The 21,859-nt window shown below is 40.5% G+C and overlaps 1 protein-coding gene across 3 annotated transcripts in view; it reads left to right on the top strand.

The window, feature by feature from the left end:
• Positions 1-21,859, top strand: part of TIAM2 (TIAM Rac1 associated GEF 2) — a 227,319-nt gene that overhangs the window by 77,994 nt on the left and 127,466 nt on the right. For 2 of the 3 annotated variants that reach the window (XM_070485557.1, XM_044761780.2), the window contains exon 2: positions 8,931-9,024. The gene's annotated coding sequence lies outside the window, so the exon portion shown is untranslated. Of the gene's footprint in view, positions 1-8,930; positions 9,025-19,565; positions 19,704-21,859 lie in introns of those variants that run through there. The other variant, XM_044761782.2, reaches the window with a different exon arrangement.

Raw genomic sequence — 21,859 nt, 5'->3', positions numbered from 1 at the left:
TCTTTCGTGATCCCAGCCTGCTTTCATCTATAGGTGTAATATCCGCCTTTATCTCTTTGGAAATAGATTTCTCGCATCCTCCAAATCTTTTTTAGAAGTTCTATAGTCTGTTTCGTTATAGAGGTTGAATTTTTTTTTAAGATATGTTTTCTTTTCCTTTTTTTTAAAGATTGGCACCTGAGCTAACAACTGTTGCCAATCTTCTTTTTTTTTTCTCCTGCTTTTTCACTCCAAATCGCCCCAGTACATAGTTGCATATTCTAGTTGTGGGTCCTTCTAGTTGTGGCATGTGGGACACCACCTCAATGTGGCCTGACGAGCGGTGCCATGTCCGCACCCAGGATCCGAACTGGTGAAACCCCGGGCCGCAGAAGCAGAGCGCAAGAGCTTAACCATTCAGCCACGGGACTGGCCCCTTCATTTCCTTTTAAGCTGGATCCTAAATATATCTTCCTCTAGTTTAACTTGATGATCTTTGTGGTGGTTGCTGCTGAAAATCTCTGTTTCTGATAGATTTAATGGATTTTCGGTGATTTTTCTTTTCTTTTTTTTAAACCAAGGGAAATTTCTGGCATTTTCTTCACAGCACCATCTTGCTCCCATCTCAGATTGCCAGTTTCCCTTTCCTCTTTTTATAACTTATAACGTCTTTGCCATCTTTTCTCCCCTCCGACTCTGGGCCCTTTGGTAAGTGCTGCTGTGTCTAATTCATCCTTGTAGCAGGCGTTCACAGTGCCCAGCATTGCACCTTGCTGTTAATTGGGACTTAAATGCTACTAAATTGTAGAATGACATATTTGTCAATGATAGTCAGTACCGCTGAGATTCAGATGTATGTAGTGTGAAACTATAGGCTGAGTTTATATGGATCCTAGCATTTTGCTTTCTTCAAAAATTTCCTGATATCGGTTTGTTTCTTGGGTCATTTCGATTTGCCCCGTAATAATAGAAGGAAACAGCAACAGCTGTTTGACCATTGGGAACTCTCACACCTGCCCCTTTCTGCAAAATTAATTGATGAACAAAACCCAAAACAGCCTTCTGTCAAGTGTTTCTCTCACTTTCCAGAAAGGTATCATTATCTGTACCGTGGCTATCGGTTTTGTATTTGTTAGCATCATTCCAAATCTTGTCTCTGATTTCCATATCGTTGACGTAAGCACTGCAAGGGCCTTCTCTGTGAGCTGGTACCTCTTTATCTCCCCCGTACTGTTTGTCAGTAGGAGGACATTAAAACATTTATGAAGGGTGTTTAAACGAGAATTTACAACAAAACCTACAAAATCTTTATTTTCAGAAGTAAAAGTATACATTTTGTGGGCAAAGTGTATAGCCACAGGTTTTCTTTTTCCTAAATATTTAATTTTGGACAGAAGTTTAGGTAAAAACAACATGGCATCTTCAGGTGTCAAGTCCAGTATGGCATCTTTTAAGTTAGAGTGACATTAAAGAGCTGTGTAATGTGTTGCTATAAAAATAGCGTCTGAAATAACGTTTCACGCCCCGAACTACATCCTCGGCCGTGGGATGAACTGCTCAGATGTCACCAGAGGGCAGGATAACAGTTAAAGCAGTCTTAAAATGAACCTTGCATGGGATGGACTGGTTGCTTTTCTGGTGGGTTCTATGGCATGAATTTTCTCAGGTAAGTTCATGACTCTGAAATCATTATTTCCTGGGCGTCCACAGGGCCGGGGCCAGCAGAAAATATTTCTTTGTCCATTAAAGTATTAACTTGTATCCTGTCTCCAGGAAGGGAAAATGTGACAGCTTTGAAAAGTTTAGGAGGATGAAATATTTTAGTCATCGATAGTATCATTTTGTGGCCGTCTTTAGTATTAGAACAGCTGAGGACAAATCTTTCCATTTTCTCCTGAAATCCAGGGATCCTTGACTCATCTGCTGCTGTGAACACAGAAATAATTAGCATCATATTTGTTTGTTCCTTCATTCGTTCATACACTCATTCTCTCCTTTATGGTCATTCAACAATTACTTGCTTTCCAGGCATTGTGAAAGAGATCCTCGGTTGCCCTGTCTTTATAAATGAATCCTCTGAAAAAAGACTCACAAATTTCTTTTCCATAATATGCTACCTTTCAGGAGTTATGTCTAGCCTTGGAATGAGGTAAAGTTATCCTTTGAAAAATGTGTTTGGCTTAGTCAGCTGAGCTCTGAGACAGAGGTGGGAGTCCCCTCACTGATTATATCCTGGGAACCACTCACACAGCCAAGGTGGGCGGGTGTGTCCCGTAGATGCTTGCTGAGAGCTGTTTAATGCGTGATTCCCTACAGATGGCTCAGAGCCTGTAACACTTCCTGATACAAAAGTGGTTGATGAGTTAGTTTTATACTTGCATGTCCTGGTGTTTGCCCTTTCAAGTGATGTACAAATGTTTATTTCCTATTTTAAGGTCAATAGAGCCTTTCAATTTCCCCCCCCTTTTGGTAAAGGAGCATTTGAATCCACGTTGTAGTAGCTTCTCCTTGTGTTTTGTTCTGTCGCTCGGGCCACCTTTTATAAGCCAGTGTGTTGTGCTAATTTGTTAATTTAATAGTTATTCAACAGTGCCTTGCTTGATCTCATTTACTTCTTTCATCCCCATGCTTCTTCAGTTACTGAAAAGGAATACTTCATTTAATCTAAGGATGGGATAAAGGAAATGATAATATTGTATACATGTAAGCTGTTCCTATAACGAATGAATGGATATAATTTCCTTCAGTAGCGCCTTTGGCTGTTAAAGTGGGATATTTGCCTATTATAAACATAGAGCCTTATGATGCTTAGCTTGTGTCGGTGACACTAAGCAGATGAGAGAATATGATAGATGAAGAGAGATCGAAAAAGACAGGTAATTGAGAGCCCCTGCTACTTTTTAACGCCTACCCCTTCATACACAAGCATTCTGTTTTGTTTATTTATAAATCTTATTCTTCCTTTCTTCTCTCCTCTTCTCTCTCTGAACAGATGCTAGGTATGAGGATGGGATGGTTCTCAGTGTTGGTAGGGCTGGAAGAAGAAGTAGAGATGGGCAGGACGATCATCTCACAGGGGTGAAGAAGAGGAAAGCAGATATTTCCTACTGTGATCATCCAGGTGGTCTCCTGGGCCCACACAGTTTTAAGTTTCTTGCGTATGAGGTGATTGCCTGATTCATCTCTGTTCTCTGTACGCCCAGCACTGCATTGTAAATGGGGTGAGATGCTGGCCTCCCCTAATGTAATTCTTGGTAATGGATGCTGTGGTTTTAGAAATGACAGGGAATTATTATATTGCAATTCTCTAGTGAAGAAAGTCAGTCCCCATGATTCGCTGAGTTCTGTCGATCAACTGGATGAGGGTCATCCTTCAGTCTAGAAACCAGAATTCAGTGGTGGCTTTAAGACACTAACGCTAAATTTCTTTTGTCTTGGCATGTGATGGGATAAGATCCTTATTGGTGTCTTCTCATATCCTGGAAAATATGGCGATAGGTGTCAGGTTGATACAGGGATGAAGGAAACCAGGAAAGCAGGTGTAAACTTGTGGCTTTTCTGACTTGGACACAGAAATCCTGTAGTATCATGTTGGCTGTACTCCTAAAGGTTGAAGCAGATTCAAGGAGTGGGAGCATAGATTGGCCCACCTTCCCTCATAGGAGAAGTGTCAAAGAAATGTAGACATTCTTTCCTGGTAAAGAAAGATCCATTCTGTTCTACGTGGACACTGAATATAGGTAATTTTTGTGATGTGGGCATCATTGTTATTGTTTTTGGGTTGTTTTTGAAGACTAGGCTTGGGGCCACTCCTGTGTGCTTCCATAGCATCTTAGCCCTCTGTACCACAATGTCTACACTGCATTGTGACTGATGACTTACTTGTTTACAGGCTGTGCGAGACAATAGGCAGGTTCTTGGTCACCATCCTATTCCCAAGATTTAACATAGTGCCTTGAACGCAGTAGATGTTCAGTGGATGCTTCTTGAATCGAATTGAATTAACTTAATTAATGTCCTGCACATTAAGCACTCAAGCTAAATTGTGTCAACTTGTGCATCCTTGAATTTTGTCCCTGGATACGTGAACTTTGTAGGAATCCTAGGGAGGATGAATTCTAAACAGAAGCCAGCCTAGGGAATACAGTGGGCCATATGGATATGCCTTGTTCTGTTTCTAGCTGTTCATTGATTTTTTTTTTTGGTGTTTCACATGAACTATTTTATAAATAACAAGGACCTTGCTGTAGCTTGGTTCATAGTCAGCAGTAAGTACTGTGCTCTGTGTGTATAAAACTCTACCATTTGGGATAGACTAAAACTTCCTATTTTCATTGTAATCAGTCGTCCCTTTGTCATCGATTCTCTGACATCCCATAGTCTACCGGGCATCTCTACGGTCTTTTTTTGTTAAGGAAGACTGCTTCTTTGGCTAAGCATCTGATCCATTAGCTCTTTGTGCAGACACAGTGTGTTAGTTTCACCAAGAGGCTGATGACAGTTGATATTTAATGAAGGCGTACAGTACATCATGATCCGTCTTACCTCATGTCGCGAGGAAGAGTCACAGAGAGCTTTGTTTGTTACGGCTCTGACATCTCTATGGCCAAGAGACTGAGATAATAAATAATCCACCTGTGAACGGAGATTCTGGAGGGGCTCAGTCACATGGTACACACCCGGGTCACATGAGGGGTAAATGGAGACCGGAGTCGCATTTCTCTCCCCCACAGAAATGGCTCCTGGAAAACCTCCCACTTTCTGTCTAGTGTTACTACAGATGTTGAGTTGAGTCTCTGAGTTGATAAGCTGCCTAGCTGATAGCAAGGCTAGAGTAAACCCAGAAACTTTAAAACAGTTTTTTATTCAGAGAGATGGGAGATTACCAAGGGGATTTAATTTGAAGAAGGCGAGAATTTGAGAGAGAAATTTCTCAGTGAGAAATGCCTTCCTTTTACCTAGTTGGGGTGGAGGGGGCGTATTGGAAGGGCATGGGTTAAGTGGTGACTTTATCTTTCTCTTCCCCAGCAATTTCTCCTTGACCTGCGTTGGGAATTGTGTTGAAGGCTGCAGGCTCTCACTGTGTCGCCCAGCACTGAGAGTTTTATAAACACTGGGTGCTGTGAACTTAGTCCAGGACTCGACAGTAGGCTTCCACATTGATTAATGTGCTAGCCTTTCTTGCGGTGTGGCCTTCCTTTTTTTTAACTGTGCTGTAGCTGAAGGTCCAGTTACATTCAGCTGTTAGGGAAGGTGTGGGGGCAGAATCGTCAGGACTGTAAAATCGAAGGGCTTTTTATCCCGAACTCAAGGGAGAAAAATGTAAGATGTAGTCATGTTGAATTAAAATGATGTCATGGTGGCAGGCAAGCTCAGAGGCTCCAGGCCTGGCTGGTTTTCATGCTGAAGGGAGCGTGAGTGAAATCTATTGATTGATGACTCTGTCCACACATGGTACCTGTGTGCTGTTATAGATGCAAGCACACTCTTGGTCTGACTAAAAACACAGAGATGCTAGAGTTTTATTATAGGTGTGGTTTACCCAGCACGGCCTTGAATCTCAGACTTCAATACACAATGGGCCCCGTTAGATCTTTCTATAGTCACGGGGTATTGCAGCCCCTGTCCCATTGTTCACTCACCTTAAATCATGGCATTCGTTGACAGCTAAACCTAGTCTACACTGTTGAGAGAATATCCACTTGCTGAAAATGGGTCGTAGTCCTTCCAACTAGTTGAAAGTTAATTGTTCACGTGGCCCTGGAATACACACGGGAAGTGGAAAATGTTGTGAACAGGACACCAGGATCCAAGGAAGAGCACTTTGGGCAACCACTGATCCGTCACTGGGACAAACCACTGTCACTTGTTCTGAAACAGGGCTGATGCTGTTGTTTGGCGATTTGAGTTGCAGTCCCAGTTTTTGCCACTGTCTATGCGGCCAGTCTAGTTTATCCTCTCTGGGCCTCGCTTTCTTCATCGGCAAAATGAACAGCGTTGAAGTGAGTGTACCCTCAACTTAAACATTCTGTAATCCTGCCCAAAATCATTTCAATTCAATATGATTAGTGGTCATATTAATCAGGATTCTCCAGAGAAGCAGAATCAACAGGAGCCTGCCTGCCTATCTATCTATCTATCTATCTATTGAGAAATTTTAAGGAATTGTTTCACATTATTGTGGGTGCTGGTAAGGCTGGAATCCATAAGACAGGCCCACTGACTGGAAATTCAGACAAAGGTTGATGTTGCAGTCTTGAGTCCAAATTCTGCAAGGCAGGAGGCTGAAAAGTCAGACAGGGTTTCCATGCTGCAGTCTAGATGCAGAATTCCTTCTTCAAACCTGAGAAAAATATCCTAACTGAGAAATCTCAGTCTTCGCTCTTAAGGCCTTCCACTCATTGCATGAGGCCCACCCACGTTATCGAGGGTAATCTGCTTTACTCAGAGTCTAGTGATTTAAATGTTAATCACGTCTTAAAAATACCTTCATGCTAACATCCAGACTGGTGTTTGACCAAACAGTTGTGTACTACAGCCTAGCCAAGTTGACACATGACATTAACGATGACAGTAGATAAGCTGTAACTTCCCCTTCATTTGTAATATGTCATAGTCATGTGATGGAAAAGCAGGCTAGTCTAAAATTAAATCATGTTGTGTTAACAATTTGATGCATCAGTTCTTCCGTTGGTCCATTCATCATGCATTTATTAAGCACCCGTGTGTAAGGCCTTGTGCTAGACATCAGGAAAACAAAGATAAGTAAGATGAGTCCTCTACTTTCAAAGCAATCAAAATCTAGTAAAGGAGGAAAATAAGTGAAAAAGTAATTATTGCAATGCAGTTGCCTATACTGGCCAGAGTGGTGAGGTGAAGGAGAGAGTGATAACACTTCATGGAAGGTAGGAGGTCAGGGAAGGCTTCACAGAAGAGGAGACACTTAATCTGGGTCTTGAAGGGTAATTAGGAGTTCTCCAGGGAGGCATTCCCAGCAGGGAACAGTATATGCAAAGGCATAGAGAATAAAAAACTGTCACACTCATAAAATGGCCAAAAATTCAGAATGAATGTATGGAAAGCTTCTGTCACATAGTAGGTGCTTGAGACTCAATATCTGTTGTTATCACTGGAGAAATTAAAATGTGGTAGATCTTATATATTTTCGTTTTGGTTAGTAAGTAACCATCTGTCAGGTCATCTGTAAAATTTGACAATTCTTGGCTTTGAGTCCCCTGAAGCTTGTTCAATTTCCCATTCCTACCATTTGAAAATATTTTCTTGTCCATACTGGGATAGTTACAAAGTGAATTAAAAATTTATGTCTGTGTGGGATTTATCTTATAAGTCAGGCATTCTTAACCAAATATGTCAGGTTTCTTAAAATGTTCTTTGAATCAGTTATGTCACCTTGGGCATGTCTGCTTCATTTAGCTTTAAATTTTCACCTGTAGAGAGAGGGAGTTGGGCTGGTTTTTGAAGGTGCACCCAGAGGATATTCTATGATCCTATAAATGAAAATTGTCGTCTCTGCTTTGTCTGGTTATGTGCATGTATTTCTGTAGCGTGGACCATTGCTCTAATCGCGCCTTTCCCAATAGTGACTGTTTACAATAATAATACTTTATTGCTACTTTGAGCATTTCACATGTTTCAACCCCTTTATTAAGTATTTTATGTGCGTTATCCCATTCAATACATAGAATAACTCTGCAAAGTAGATAATATCATTTCCATTTTATAGTTCAAGAAACCAGCAGCTCAGACAGTTGAAATAACCAGGCTGATCTCACTCAGGTGGTCATGGGGAAGCTGGGGGTTGAACCCTGATCTTTTGACTCCAAAGTCTGGATTCTTTATCAAGGACTGTGACCCAGAGTACACAGTTATTATCATAACACAGTATCTAGTGTACATAGCAGAGGTGAAATAATGTCTTCTAAGAAGACAAGTCTCACTCTCTGACAGCAATCTGTTTCACATTTTAAGTAATGAAAGAAAAGGGAGGTACTTTCTGGTGTGTTGACTAATGGTGCTGTGAGTTTGGATATATCACTGGGCAGTGTATCAAACACAGGAGGAAGTTAGTATTCTCCATAATGTGAACGGACCCAGAAACCACCTGCTTAATAAGTAACAAAATTTTGATCCTTTGAGTCAACTTACTTGCATTTGGATTCTGCCCCACAATCCATGATAACTATCCTTAACGCGCTGGTTCTTATTGGGGTCTTGGCTGGTCCCTGTGCCTGGGGGATCATTTCCCTAACTTTGAAATAGCATTCATATCTCAGCCTAGTTGCCATCTCAGAGAGCCATTTCCTGATCTGCCAATTTAAATCAGCCACTTGTCACTCACCATCTCATCATCTTATTTTATGTCTCTGCATTGCATGTATCACTCTAGGATATTTTTCTTATTTGTTTATTTACCTATTTGATTTGACTGCTTCCTCCCATTTGAATGAAGCTCATTGAGAGCAGAGACTTTCTCTCTTATTCACTGCTGTATCCTCAGCATCTGGAGTAGTGGCTTGATCACAGTAGGCTCGCTCTGTCTGTCTATCTAATCATCCATCCATGTATCCATCCATCCAACTGTCCATCACCTCCTCCTCCTCTTCCTCCTCCTCCTCCCTCCTGCTCTCTCTCTGTCTCCCTCTCTTTCTCCCTCCCTTCCTTCCCTCCTCCATAGACCTATCTATGAAATGACTTGGCCATACGAAGTTATAGGCTGAAGCTGTAGACTTGCTTCTCCAATTAGAATGTGGGAAGACCTTCATATTTCCCTTATAATTAGTCACTTAACCCTTGGTTTTTCTTTCAGATTCTCCCTTTTCGTATCAAGCCCAAGATATAGCAGAATGCTGAGAAATTGAGCTTTCATTACAAAATTCTAATTTTGAAAAGTTATTTCTCACCACCTCTGTGTGTTTGTTTTCTCTTGCCAGGGCTCTGTGGTTGAATTACAAAGTCACCTCTTCAGCCAGCTCATTCTGGATAAATGAGTGATTAGACTAAGTGCCATCCACACTTCCTCCAGGGGTAAGTTCATGGCACTTGTACATCTCAAAGATTTATTGTCTTTCAGTCTGTATTTCTTACGTGTCTATTGCCCATGTAACTCTGTTAACTGATCTTTGTTTGTGGACCTGAGTGGGAAAAGCCAATGTGGATTCCTCAGGTGCTGGTAATTGAGGTTCCTGCGGGCAGTGGGGTACCAAATCTGAGTGGCTTATTACAAACACACTTTGATCTGATATGCTGGGAAACTATGCATCCCTCCTCTCTGGGAGCCTGGGTGGAGAAGTTGCAGTCTGGGAAGCATTGATTTCCATCTCTTTCCATGTCAAATACTGTTAGAGCACATCCTTGAACTCCAGACCAGCTAGGACCTCCTGCTGAAGAACAGCTCTAGAGGAGGTAATTTCTGGTTGTAAGATCAGGTAAGCTCAGGAGACTTGGATGCTAAGAAACCACTGAGGAAAGGTGAGGTTCCAGCTGTGATGTCAAGGCTGTTTCCTTGTGACTGGGGCGTTTTACTCGCAGCTGTATTGGCGTTGCAGGTTAAGTACCACAGCAGGACTGCTGACTCGTTCCCAAAGCTGTGTTTGGATTGGTTGCAAGGAATTCCCTGGAAACGTTTGCAGTGTCTGCAGTCCACCTTGCTTTGCTGCAGCACACAGGCACGAGCATACCCTTTCCAGGCAGCAGTTCGTCCTGTCTTTCCTGGGCTGCTTCATGCCCTCTGGATCTCAGCTCAAGGTCCTGCCTCCAAGAGACCACCTCCAACCACCCAATCTAAAGTAGCCACCCAGCCACCTGCCACCAAGTCACTTATTTTAATTCTCTGCAAGTGCTTGTCTCTACCTGATAGTTTGCTCCTTTGTGTATTTATTTATGGGTCTGTGGTTCAGCTCCAGTGTCACTGGAGGAGAAGGTCCATAACGACAGGACACTTGTCTGTCCTGTTCCTCACGCAGCCCCACAGCCCCTGGTGCACAACAGATGGTATTTTCTGACTGAATTCGTAATGCATGCAACAGTTAAATGAAGCTCACTGTGTGAGTTGCTCGGTGTCATATGGTGAGAAGTTTGTTCACACTGCAGGAGATGTTGAAGATTTGATTTGTCTGGGTAATAGTTTTTAAAAATGTGAATTGTTCCGTCACAGAATTATCAAGTTTGTCATTATATTCCATGTGAACAGGAAGTTTTCTAACATTTCTGAGTTTATTTGCAAATATAGTACATATTAAAGTTAGAAATTTTGATAATTGGTAAGTTTTGTGTTGACTGACTTTTGTCTATATTAGAATATTCAAAAGAAATATCTAGCCTCAGGGAGGTATTTTATTTATGCTTTAATGAAGTTAAAAAATTGTGACTGAAATACACCTAATTGAAAAGCCTAAAGTCTAGATGTTTTTGGAGTCAGACTGCCTGAGTTGTTTGACTCCTGTCTCCGATATTTCCTGGCTCAGTGACCTTGGGCAGGTTATTTAACCTCTTGGTGCCTCAGTTTCTTCTTCTGTAAAATGGGGGTAATAAAAGCATTTTCCTTATAGAGTGATTATGACTAGGTATGTTAATATGTGTGTTATATACATTTCTATTTTATTAGTATATTCTCAGATTTTTATATATTCACTACATCAACGAGGTTTAAAAATCTTGCATTTGGATACGGTTCATAAAGTGGATGCAACTTTGAGAATTTGTTTTCACATGACACAGATGAAAACAGCTGTCCATTCCTGAGATCACTAGAAAGAATAGACTTGCTTATATTATTTGTAATTTTAATAAGTTATAATAATGATGAAACATTGTAAATAAGCCATTTTCCATATGGAGAGCAAGGCCGTCGTCTCTCTGCTATCAGATAGACTTGGTTTAAGTTTTTTGGTCATCCTAGTTTTGTGATCTTCAGCAAATGACTTTCCTTAGCCTCCTTCAGCTGCAAAGTAGTGAATAATACACAGATGAAAGAAGATTGCTATGAGAGTGAAATATGAAAATATATAGCACCCTGGCACAGTGCTTTAGAATTCTGTTTCCTTCTTCCTTTCCTTCCAGGCCTTAGATTTAAGAAGGATATTGATTATCCAGAGGAAAGTGATCATGGTGAGGAGTGTTTGGAAGTCACGTCCTTTCATGATGATGAAGGGAACAGAATATTCAGCCTGGAAAGTAGTAAGCTTAGTAGGGAGCTTAATGCCTGTCCTGATGTATTAGAGAGTATGTTGCGTGAAAGGGAGCAGGGACAATGAGCTTGATCAGAAGCTTGAGCAGCTCCTAAGGGAAGCACTAGTTGGGACCCGTGAGTGACAGCAGAAGGAAGCCACTTTGGGCTTCATGTGAGGAAGGACTTCCTTAGGAGCTGTGGGAAGTGGGAGGGGTGGCCCTGCGGGGTATTGAACTTCCCAGGGCGGTTGTGGTGTCTGGAGGCTGGTTGGCTGCGGGTCAGGAGCTAGGTAGAAAGGATTCCTCTGCTCACCAGGAAGGTGGGGGCCGTGGCTGTGTGGTCCTTTACGGTGCCTCTTCTGTGTATGCAGCTCCCTCCCCAAATCCTGCCTGTACATCTGGTTATCTTGGCCAGATGTGGTTGTGTAGAGACGTATGTCCCTAGAGACCCAGGATTTAGCTTTCTGAAGTCAGGGAGTTGGGACTGCTGATTGGTGTCTTTTAAAATATTTTTGGGGGCCAGCTCCATAGAGTAGTGGTTAAGTTTGGCGCATTCCACTTCAGCAGCCCCGGTTCATGGGTTTGGATCCTGGGCACAGACCTACACCACTCTTCAGCCATGCTGTGGTGGTGACCCACGTATAAAATAAAGGAAGATTGGCAACAGATGTTTCTCAGGGTGAATCTTCCTCAGCAAAAAAAAAAATTAAATTAAATTTAAAAAATTCAAGATTTAAAATGTTCCTGTTTTATCATTTGCATCCGAGGTTACAAACTGGTGACCTTCCAGCTGCTTCTGGGTTGTGGAAAAGCTTTGTTGGGCTGGCAAAATATGTCCCTGACAAGTGTTTTAAGGATATGTAAATTAGTTACCTACCTTTAAAATGAAAATTTTACATAAAAGCAGCATGAGTGTTTCTTAAAAATTTGTTTCCTCTGGCAACATTGGGTTCTGCATTCCCAGGTGGCAATGGAACTGAGTGGCTGGTGGCCCTTTTGGATGAGTTTTGGATGGGCCAGTTTCCCACAGTCCCTGCCACTTCATTCAGTCTCCCCAACACTGAGTGTCAGTTGCTATTTTTCATTTACTTAAGTTGTTTTTCTTATAGTAGAATTAGGAGAAAATCAAGAACTTTTTATCTACTTCTGCATTAGTCGTGGAAAAACCAAAGATCTTTCTGTAGAGTTTCATATTTCAAGAGAAATGGAACCAGAGGTTTTTTGTGTGTGCTGAAGAATACTCGTACAAGTTTAATTTGCAATCAAGTGGTCTCTGTTTCGTAAGAACACAGCACCCCAGCCTGCTTCATTCATATATTTTAAACAGCCTTGAAGGTGTGTGAGTATATTTTAAACAGCCTTGAAGGTATGTGAGTGTGGTCGCCAATCCGGACAGTAAAATTTTCCCTCCGTGTTCAGAGACAACTCTTTTGCTTTTATTTAAGGCCATTTGTTCTCTCTCAGCAGCAATCTCTGTCACCTTCCTTAAGATCACTTGTTGGGTCTCCTGGCTCCGTGACATGGGAACAGTGTATAATCTGCGCTTGCGTGTGGACTCTGGAATTAGGTTCCATTCTGCCTTCTCCAGGGGACCCCAAAACTCCTTAGACTTTCTGGTACCAAACAGATAAGGGCCTGTAACCTCGTTTTCTCAGACTGGGGTTGCCAAGAGAGTTACGGTCATAGCCCGCTAAGGCACAGACTGAAATCTTAGGACTCTTTTCTGTGTGCATTTGATTTTAAGGGCAAAACATAATCTGGTTGGTTTGTTTATTCTGTTTTACAAGGGTGGTTCTGGCTTCTTTGTGAAGATAAACTCGAAGGGAAGGAGAGAGCAGGGAAGAACCATAAAAATTGACTTCCGTTGTTTGTAGGATGATTGGGTGGCAGAGAGGAGCGGGAAGTGCGTTGATAGTGATGGAAAGACTAAACTTAATTAGCGGAATTGTTAGGATGGCTGATTTAAAGTCCCTGGAAGGAGTTCTCATCTATCAATTGGGTATTTCACCATGGAATGTGCTCCCTAATAGAGCTGTGAACTTCCCATCAGTCAGCGTATTTAGACAGAAGAGAGGGCCCATCTGTCAGGATACCACGGGAGGTTCTCCAATTAGAAGCAAGATCGGGCCAGACAGACGACCTCCGCGGTCCCTTCAAAAACCCAGATTCAATTATTCTCTGAATTAAACTGATTAGGAACCTTTTAGCTTAAACAGCTTCACTTCAGTCCATAAAAAGGAAATATTGTGAGTGGAATCAGAGGCTGAATATAACACTTTTTAATTGCATTTTGTTCGGAGAAGATTACTTGTACTTCCCTAAATGTTCCAATATAACCCTTAAAAAATGTTGTAAACAGATGTGTCTAGTGGCTAGTAAAAGCCACAATTTTATAAGCATATTTCGTAAACGATTATTTCTACTGAAAACTTTTATTTTACCTTAGCTCAAACTCATTTTGTAGTTTTCCTTTTGGTAGCATGATTTTTTTTTTTTCAGATTGGCCCCAAGCTAACATCTGTTGCCAATCTTCCTCTTTTTTTTTTTTTCCTCTCCCCCAATTCCCACCAGTACATAGGTATATATTCTAATCGTAGGTCCTTCTCGTTCTGCTATGTGGGATGCTGCCTCAGCATGGCCTGATGACTGGTGCTATGTCAGTGCCCAGGATCTGAACTGGTGAAACCCTGGGCCACTGAAGCGGAGCACGCAAAATTAACCACTCAGCCAGAGGCTGGCCCCTTGTAGTATGAGTTTTAATACAGAATTTTTTTAAAATTAATTATTTTTGTATATATGTTTTTGTTTTTAAATTTTCTTTCTTTTTTTTATTGTGGTAACATTGGTTTATAACATTATGTCAATTTCAGGTGCACATCATTATATTTTGAATTCTGTGTAGATTACATCATGTTCACCACCCAAAGACCAATTTCCATCCATCACCACACACGTGTGCCTAATCACCTCTTTTGCCCTCCTCCCTCCCACCTTCCCTCTGGTAACCACCAATCCAATCTCTGTCTCTATATGATTGTCCGTTGTTGTTTTTATCTTCTATTTATGAGTGAGATCATATGGTATTTGACTTTCTCCATCTGACTTATTTCGGTTAGCATAATACCCTCAGGGTCCATCCATGTTGTCACAAATGGCAAGATTTCATTGTTCTTTATGGCTGAGTAGTATTCCGTTGTGTATATATACCACATCTTCATTATCCGTTCGTCCCTTCATGGGCACATAGGTTGCTTCCAAGTCTTGGCTACTGTGAACAGTGCTATAATGAACATAGGGGTGCATGTATCTTTATGCATTTGTGCTTTCAAGTTGTTTAGATAAATATCCAGCAGTGGAATAGCTGGATCATATGGTAGTTCTATTCTTAATTTTTTGAGGAATCTCCATATTATTTTCCATAGTGGCTGCACCAGTCTGCACTCCCTTTAATACAGATTTTATCATTTATACCAAAATATTACCTGTTACTTATTATAATGCGTTCTATTTAACTTCGACATTTAGGATTTTATACATTATCAGTACTTGTCAATTGTCAAAGTGTATTTCATTTGGATAGAATGACCTGCAGAAAGAAGTCCCTTTAAAGGAAAACTTTTATTAAGAATTTGTTTTAAATCTTAATTTTTATGTTACTTCATATTTGCTCATTCTTGCAAAATTAATTAACTGGCCATTTGGTTAAATTATTGGGGCTTGCTTGTTATGCAATGTTTGGGTACCACTTGGACTTTATAAATATTTATGCCATAAAATATCTCATTTTTGTGATAATTGACTCCATTAAAATTTTTTTTTGCGTGTTTGACACCTTTGAAACGCTTAGAAAAAGCTTGTATTATGAAATTTAGATTTGCTGTGGGTTTAAAGTACTGTGCTGGTATTGCATTTTGAATTATCTTAAAATTGACTATTGATTTTAAAGATACATGGCTGTGTTCTGTTCAGGCATTTTCGTGAGGCCGAAGCAGCCTGGAATGTGAATCGCTACAGGAAAACAGCCGGGGAGTTTTAAGCAGAAACTCTGAAAGTTTTGCTCAGTGGGCATTGATAACACGAGGGGTGGCTTATTTTAAAGGAGTTCTAGAGGCTTCTGGCACGAAGATGTAGACTGCAACAGATGTGGTTCTTTTCACATTCTCCACCACCGCCACCATCACTGTCATCTCCCAATCATTCATTCATTCACTCATTCACTCAACGGATATTTATGGGGTATGCACCATGTGCCGGCACTTTTCTAAAGTGCTAGACTTAACAGTAAACACTTTTAACAAGATCTCTGCTTTATGGAGTTTGCATTCACAGGCAGGCCTTGTGTTCAACAATCTGCATGTATTATTTTACTTAATGCTTACAACATCCCTGCGAGATAATGTTATCCCCATTTTACAGATTAAGAAGCTGAGTAGTTAAGTGACATGTCCAGTGTCACATAGCAGGGCCTGAGATCAGGGCAGAGGGACCCTAAAGCCTGGGCTCTGAGCTGTTTTGCTGGCCCCCTGGGAACAGTGACTAGGTGACACATGAATTGCAGGTGTCAGTTGTACATTTGTGTGGGTTCTCAGCGTCACACCACGCTGGTAAGGTAAAACCTCTGGGAGGTAAAACCTTCAAACCATGGCAGGTTTGGATGTGGAGGCCAGCCATGCATGCTCTCACTCTATTCTCTGGACCAACTTGGAAGCATTTGGTTTCAGAAACAGACCTGCTAGATTTGTGCCTTCTGATAAAGTGAGGAACAAAGTTGCCTTTCCCAGTAATATTCTGTGGACTTTAGGATTTTCACATGACTAATTTGCGTGCTTCATTTTCCTCTAGTATTGCCTTCCTCTAGGATATTTTTGCAATATTACTCCAGTTCCATGTTTTTTAGCACACATTATTTGAAGAATTGCTTTTCCATCGGAAACAGCAGACCACAGCTCTTTTTAGCACATGAGCTCATTTGTGTAATTTCATCAAAGGTGGAAGTTTATCTTTGTGAGAGATTTATTTAATCTTTTGCAATCCTGTTTGGATAAAAGTAATTTATATTTTTAACCTTTATTTGTTATTATTACTATTATATATATGTGTGTGTATATATATATATATATATATATATATATATATTTACCAGATGAAGCCCTTAGAAGTGACTATAGATTACCAATCAAGAATGATGCTTGGCGGGTATTCTTTCCATACCATTGTGTTTGACCTCAAAAGTGAAGACTATGGAAGGCGTTGAGTTTCTTGAATTTTAAGCAGAGAGATTATTTCTGACAGCTCATACTACTTTAAAAATTGTATTTTTAATGTCATTTTTTATAACTATTTATAGGCTAGCACATCCTTATTTATATTTTTATTTGAGATAGGCATTATTATTATCAGCTCCATTTTATGATAAAGATAATGGGATTTGGAAGGCTTCTGAGTTACTAGGAGATGAATTGCTACCCAGGTCTACTGGTTTTGAAGCCTATGATATTTCCGCTACTCCCTGCGGCCTATTTTTTATTAATTATGATTTGTCAGGTGATAGTGAGATGGAAGATATTCATGTCCTTGATTACAATCAAGTTAGCAAAAATTTTTGCTTAGTCTTAACTAGGCATATAGTAAACACATGGTGTTTTTAAAAAAATTTCAACTTTATTGAGATATAATTGACATATAAAATTGTAAGATATTTAAAGTATGCATCGTGGAGATTTGATATACATACACATTGTGAACGGATTCTCACCATCTAGTTAATTAATGCATCCATCAGCTCACATATTTCTTTTTTTTTTTTTGGTGAGAACTTTTAAGTTCTACTCTCAGCAGATTTCAATGATACAATACAGTGCTATCAACTATAGTTGCTATGTTTCACATTAGATCCTTAGAACTTACTCATTTTATTGCTGAAAATTTGTACCTTTTTTCCAACCTCTCCCTATTTCCCCCACACCCCAGCCCCGGCAACTGCTTTTCTACTCTCTATTTCTATGAGTTTGACTTTGTGTGTGTGTGTGTGTGTATGTGGGTACCCGCCATTTCCCCCCAACTTTGTATTTTAAAAATTTGCAAAAATATAGAACAGTGGAAAGAATTGTACAGGGAACAATAACCCCACCACGTGAATTCTATAGTTGTTAACATTTGCTATATTTGCTTTTAAATATGTCATTTTGCATTGTATGTTTGAGGATAGAATACTTCTTAAGTAGTAATTTACATAATTCTTGGAGATCTTTGCCAACGAATTTAATTTTAGATGCCTGTTAACACATATGTCCTGTTATATTATTATCTCAGGATGAAGCATTAGAAAGCTAGCGTCTAGTTTTACGATTTGGAAATATGCTGGGTTTTGTAATTTTAGGATGGAGTACTACATTGAGAGTATTTTACTGAGTTAGGCAAAGTCTAAAGAACTTGAAAAATCTTACATAGTTTGAAACCCCAAGTGACATTATAAATTCATAGAACTAAAGTTATTTGGGTGACCTCAGTGATAAAAAATGGAGCCAGATGATGCAAGCCCATTGGAAGAGTCTGAGGCATGTTGGAGATAATTCAGTCTTGAAGGCATTTCTGGCGTAGAGAGATCTACGTATAAAAAGTATCAAAAGATCAGAATTGTCTTAGAAAGTCTGGAAGCAGGAATAGAACGGGGGCATGCAAATCTTTCTGTGCTGTTAATTGTTCTTTTCATGCTCTTTTCACTCCCAGGAGCATCTCTCTCTCAATTTCCTGCTTCCTTCTGACATAATGCCCCCCTCCCCTACGTGTCAAGAAGTGGTTCTTCTGTCTCAAGGGTATATGGAAGACATATGCTTATTTTATGCTGGTTTATATTTTATTTTTTTCTTTAGTAACAGAAGTGATGCTGCTGGGTCTAAAGGAGCAGGAGTTCAATGACTTAGCGTTCTTTCTTCTTCCGTGTTTACTCAGGGTGTTTTTTAATACACACACACGTCACATTAACATTTTGGGAATTCCCATGTTTTCTGTGATGTGATTTGGCTTCCGTGGCAACCTTCTGACTTCAGTCCTGAGGATTGTGGTCTCTTGAGTGACATGGCCTGGCTCTGCTGCCTGCTGCTGGCTAGCCGTGTGACCTTGAGCAAGTAAAGTGAGGGGATTGAGATAGGCAATTTTTGAGGTGTACTTCACCAGCACTAAAAATTCCTTTGTTCCGTGTTCACTAATTTAAATTTTTGCAGAGGCTAGACTAGTTTGTATAACAACTGGAGTGACGATCTTACGTAATGGCTCTTATTATCTGCCAATTAAAATTAGAAAGTTTACTTTTAAGAAAGTATTAACTACGTGGAAACTATATGGAAAAAAAAATCTGTGTGCGTGTACATGTGTGTGTAACATATATGTAGTTGCATGTGTGTGTATGTAACAATTCATTTTTCCTGTAAGATAAGGAATTAAAAGCTTGTATGTCTAAAGTAGAATCTGGTCTTTAATATTAAGAATCATGTCTGTTACATATATACATCCATTCACATTTTTTGAAAAATGAAAATATTACCTTAACAAACTGTCGTCACGTGTTTGTCCAGGATAACTTGAAAACTTCTGCTTAGATTGTTTTCTTCTATAGAATATAATTTCCCATCCAGCACTCCCTCCCCAATAACTAATATAAACTGATCTGAAAGTGTTGCTTTATCTTTTGGGCATACTTTAAATTGAAGGTCTTTCATCAAAAAATACAGCAAGCCTTAAAAACACTTGAACTTCTTGTCTGTCACTTTTTTGAAAGGCAATTGAATGCATATTTTTGATAAAACTTTGACCTGTTGGGATGACAAGGACTTCCAAGGTGCGGCACGGTAGCTCAGCGAACTTAAAAATGAAATAACTCCGGCAAGGAACATAGAGTGAGTGTACACCCGAGATTTTGCACATCACAAAATTATTGCAAAGGGCTGCTCTGGAGGCAGGGTTTTTATGACCGTAACATTCCAGCTGCGGTTTAGGAGACGGAATGTTTACTACTCTCTAAACCCAAGGATGGTAGGTGTGTATTCTTGCTGCTAAAAGGCTGGAAAAAGCAGCTGAGGCTCTCTTTGAGTGAGTAAACCTTTATTCAGCAGACTTTGGAACCGAGTTCCTATGGGACTTTGGTGGTAGTTCTGGAATGCACGTCAACAGCAGCGCAGTCATGGGCGAGCCCCGCGGCTCCGAGGCGTGATGGCAGGCTGTCCTGGCTGATTGCTTCAGGCAGCCCGTGGAAAACCACTTTCTGGTTAAGTCTGCATCATTCTCTTCCACCAATGGAAAAAATTGAACATGATGAGGGTGTGTAGCTAGCAGACAAAAATACATCCAGCATTGCACACAATCTGTTTTTAGCTCTTAACGGCTGAGCATTTGAAGTGGTAGACGCTGCTTCCTGCCTTACCATGGGCAGAAAGAGGAGCGAGTCCGTGGATGTGGATACAGACCCTGACTTCGGGAAACTTCTTCTGCTAATTCAAAGAGCCTGAGAAAAACTGGCTGCATCCAAAGTCTTGGCAAAGGTAAGGTTATAGATGTTTATTTTTCCTCTTCTGGAGTTGAGACTTAATTTTCTATGTGAGATGTAAGTGTTTCTCGGAATGCTCCTGATGGCGATATTTCATTGTGTGCTGACTTTTCTTTGTTTTACATTATTTTGCACTTCGGCTGCACACCTTGGTGTGCATAAGGGAATATCACCTTTAAATCCGAGGCTCTATATGCTTTCAGACACCTATTGGTGAGTCATTACAGCTCCCCACCCCGTTTTACTAATTAATTCTCTCAAAGCTGATGTATCTGTTCTATGGATTTCCTTTGCCTGGTATCTCAAGAAAGTACTATTTCTCAGTCTGATCATATTACAGCACTAATGACTGTTTCCTTATCTTTACCAGTTAATTCTTTCAGGGCACAAAGGGAAATTAAAATGTGGCAGAGATCATCTTTTATAGTTTCCTGGTTATTATGTAACTTCCTCAGGACTCTGTTTTAAGCTGAGCGAGCTACTTGGTTTAAGAGTTTCTTTTGAAACTTGGAATTTGATGTTCAGTGTTTATTAACGTCACTCCTTCACTTTTGTCTCGAACTTTCTGAAAAAGAAATGGAATCCCTTATAATCTGTGTGTGGGGGGGGCCTACCTTGTTTAAGTAGAATGATGGATTCTTGTCGTAATGCCTCAGAAGCTGCTCATTCATCAGGCGTTTGTCTGAACACTGAGTTTATCAGCCGGGGTTGAGGAACCCTGCCTTGACATGGTACTTCCCCCGCTGTACATTAATTTGGCCAAGCATGTAATTCTCAGAAAATTGGTAGGTGGAGACATTGAAATAGGGAGCTTTATTGAAGTCTTTGTGACCTGGAAGAGTATTTATAGAATTTCTGGAAAGTAAGGGAACTGCTGAACAGCTGCTGGGGATTTTCCTAACACGTTTCAGCATTTCGCTGTGGCCCTCTGTCACACTGAGGGATTCTAACATTTTATGCTTCGTTTCTGTGTAATGAGGGTGTGCGGTATTTTAGGCGAGCAGTGTTCCTTTTCAATGTGTGTCCTCTCTGTGGGTATATTGTGCATCATCAACTCCTTCTGTTCCTTACAGAAGGATCTTTTAGGGATGGAGGAATGGTGCGTGCTCTCCAGGTAGCTTAGAATTAATAGAAACATTGGTAGCATTTTATTTATTACCTTTTTTCCATTCTAGAAAGTGCTGCTCTGACAGAGCTGGCACCCATTTAGAGCAGGGGCACAGCAAGCCCAGCTGCCGTCTTCTCTAGTCAGATTAAGACTTGTCAACTACTTTTATTTTTACCAGAGCTTGTAGACAGAAACTGAAGTCTGTTGAAGAACCTTATGACTCCAATCTAGACTGTGAATAGTGTTTGAATCCAAATAGATAACCCCTTTCCTTTAGTATTTTAGCGTAGAGGGAGTGACTTGCCCAGCCCTCTCCTTAGGCCAGGCCTGTTCAAGGATGCCTGGAAGTGCGAGATAAGGGCGAGGCTCCTTGCCAAGAGATCATCCTTCCAAGTGGGCCCTCACTTAACTGCGAAATAAAACAGATGATTCTGTCCTGGTGGTCTAAGATTGTGTTTGAAAAGAGACATATCTGCTTTTTCAGAGATTTAAAGTGAGGGCAGGGTTTCTGCAACCTCCTCCTGCCATAGATGCTGGCTGGATATGGGAGGACCACAGAGGGCAGCCTAAGGGGAAGCTCGTGCTCCTTAAATGTCTGATGGGATGCTTTCCCATGTCTGTAGGTGCCTCCAGGTTTGGCCCACTTTGGGAGATTCATTTACCTGGAGATAATAAACTGGGTTAGTGAGACCCCTCAGCTCAACTGTGAGATTCAAAAAGTAGTAATTTCCTCTTTATGGAAAATTCAGAACAAGCTCTTTTTGGACATTAAAAAAATTTTTTTAAGTGATAATCTGCATTTTTAATTTGAAGTTAGTTGTACTTTAACTAAGGGCCAAGGTAAAGATGGCTTTACTAGAAGGACTAAAATCATAAATAAGTAATGGTGTGGAATTGAAAGATAAAGCAACAATATTAAAGACGGGGGCAAGGTGGTAACGATAGTACTGGGTAAACCTGAATTTCTGACTGTTGACACACAAAAGTACTAAACATCGTGTTTACGACAGTTTGAATTCTAATAATGGTGGGTTGAGTGTCTT

Source organism: Equus asinus, chromosome 1 (genome assembly GCF_041296235.1).
Source record: "Equus asinus isolate D_3611 breed Donkey chromosome 1, EquAss-T2T_v2, whole genome shotgun sequence".
NCBI lineage: Eukaryota > Metazoa > Chordata > Mammalia > Perissodactyla > Equidae > Equus > Equus asinus.
The sequence above is the reverse complement of the archived record's forward strand: the minus strand, read 5'-3'. Positions and strand labels throughout refer to the sequence as shown.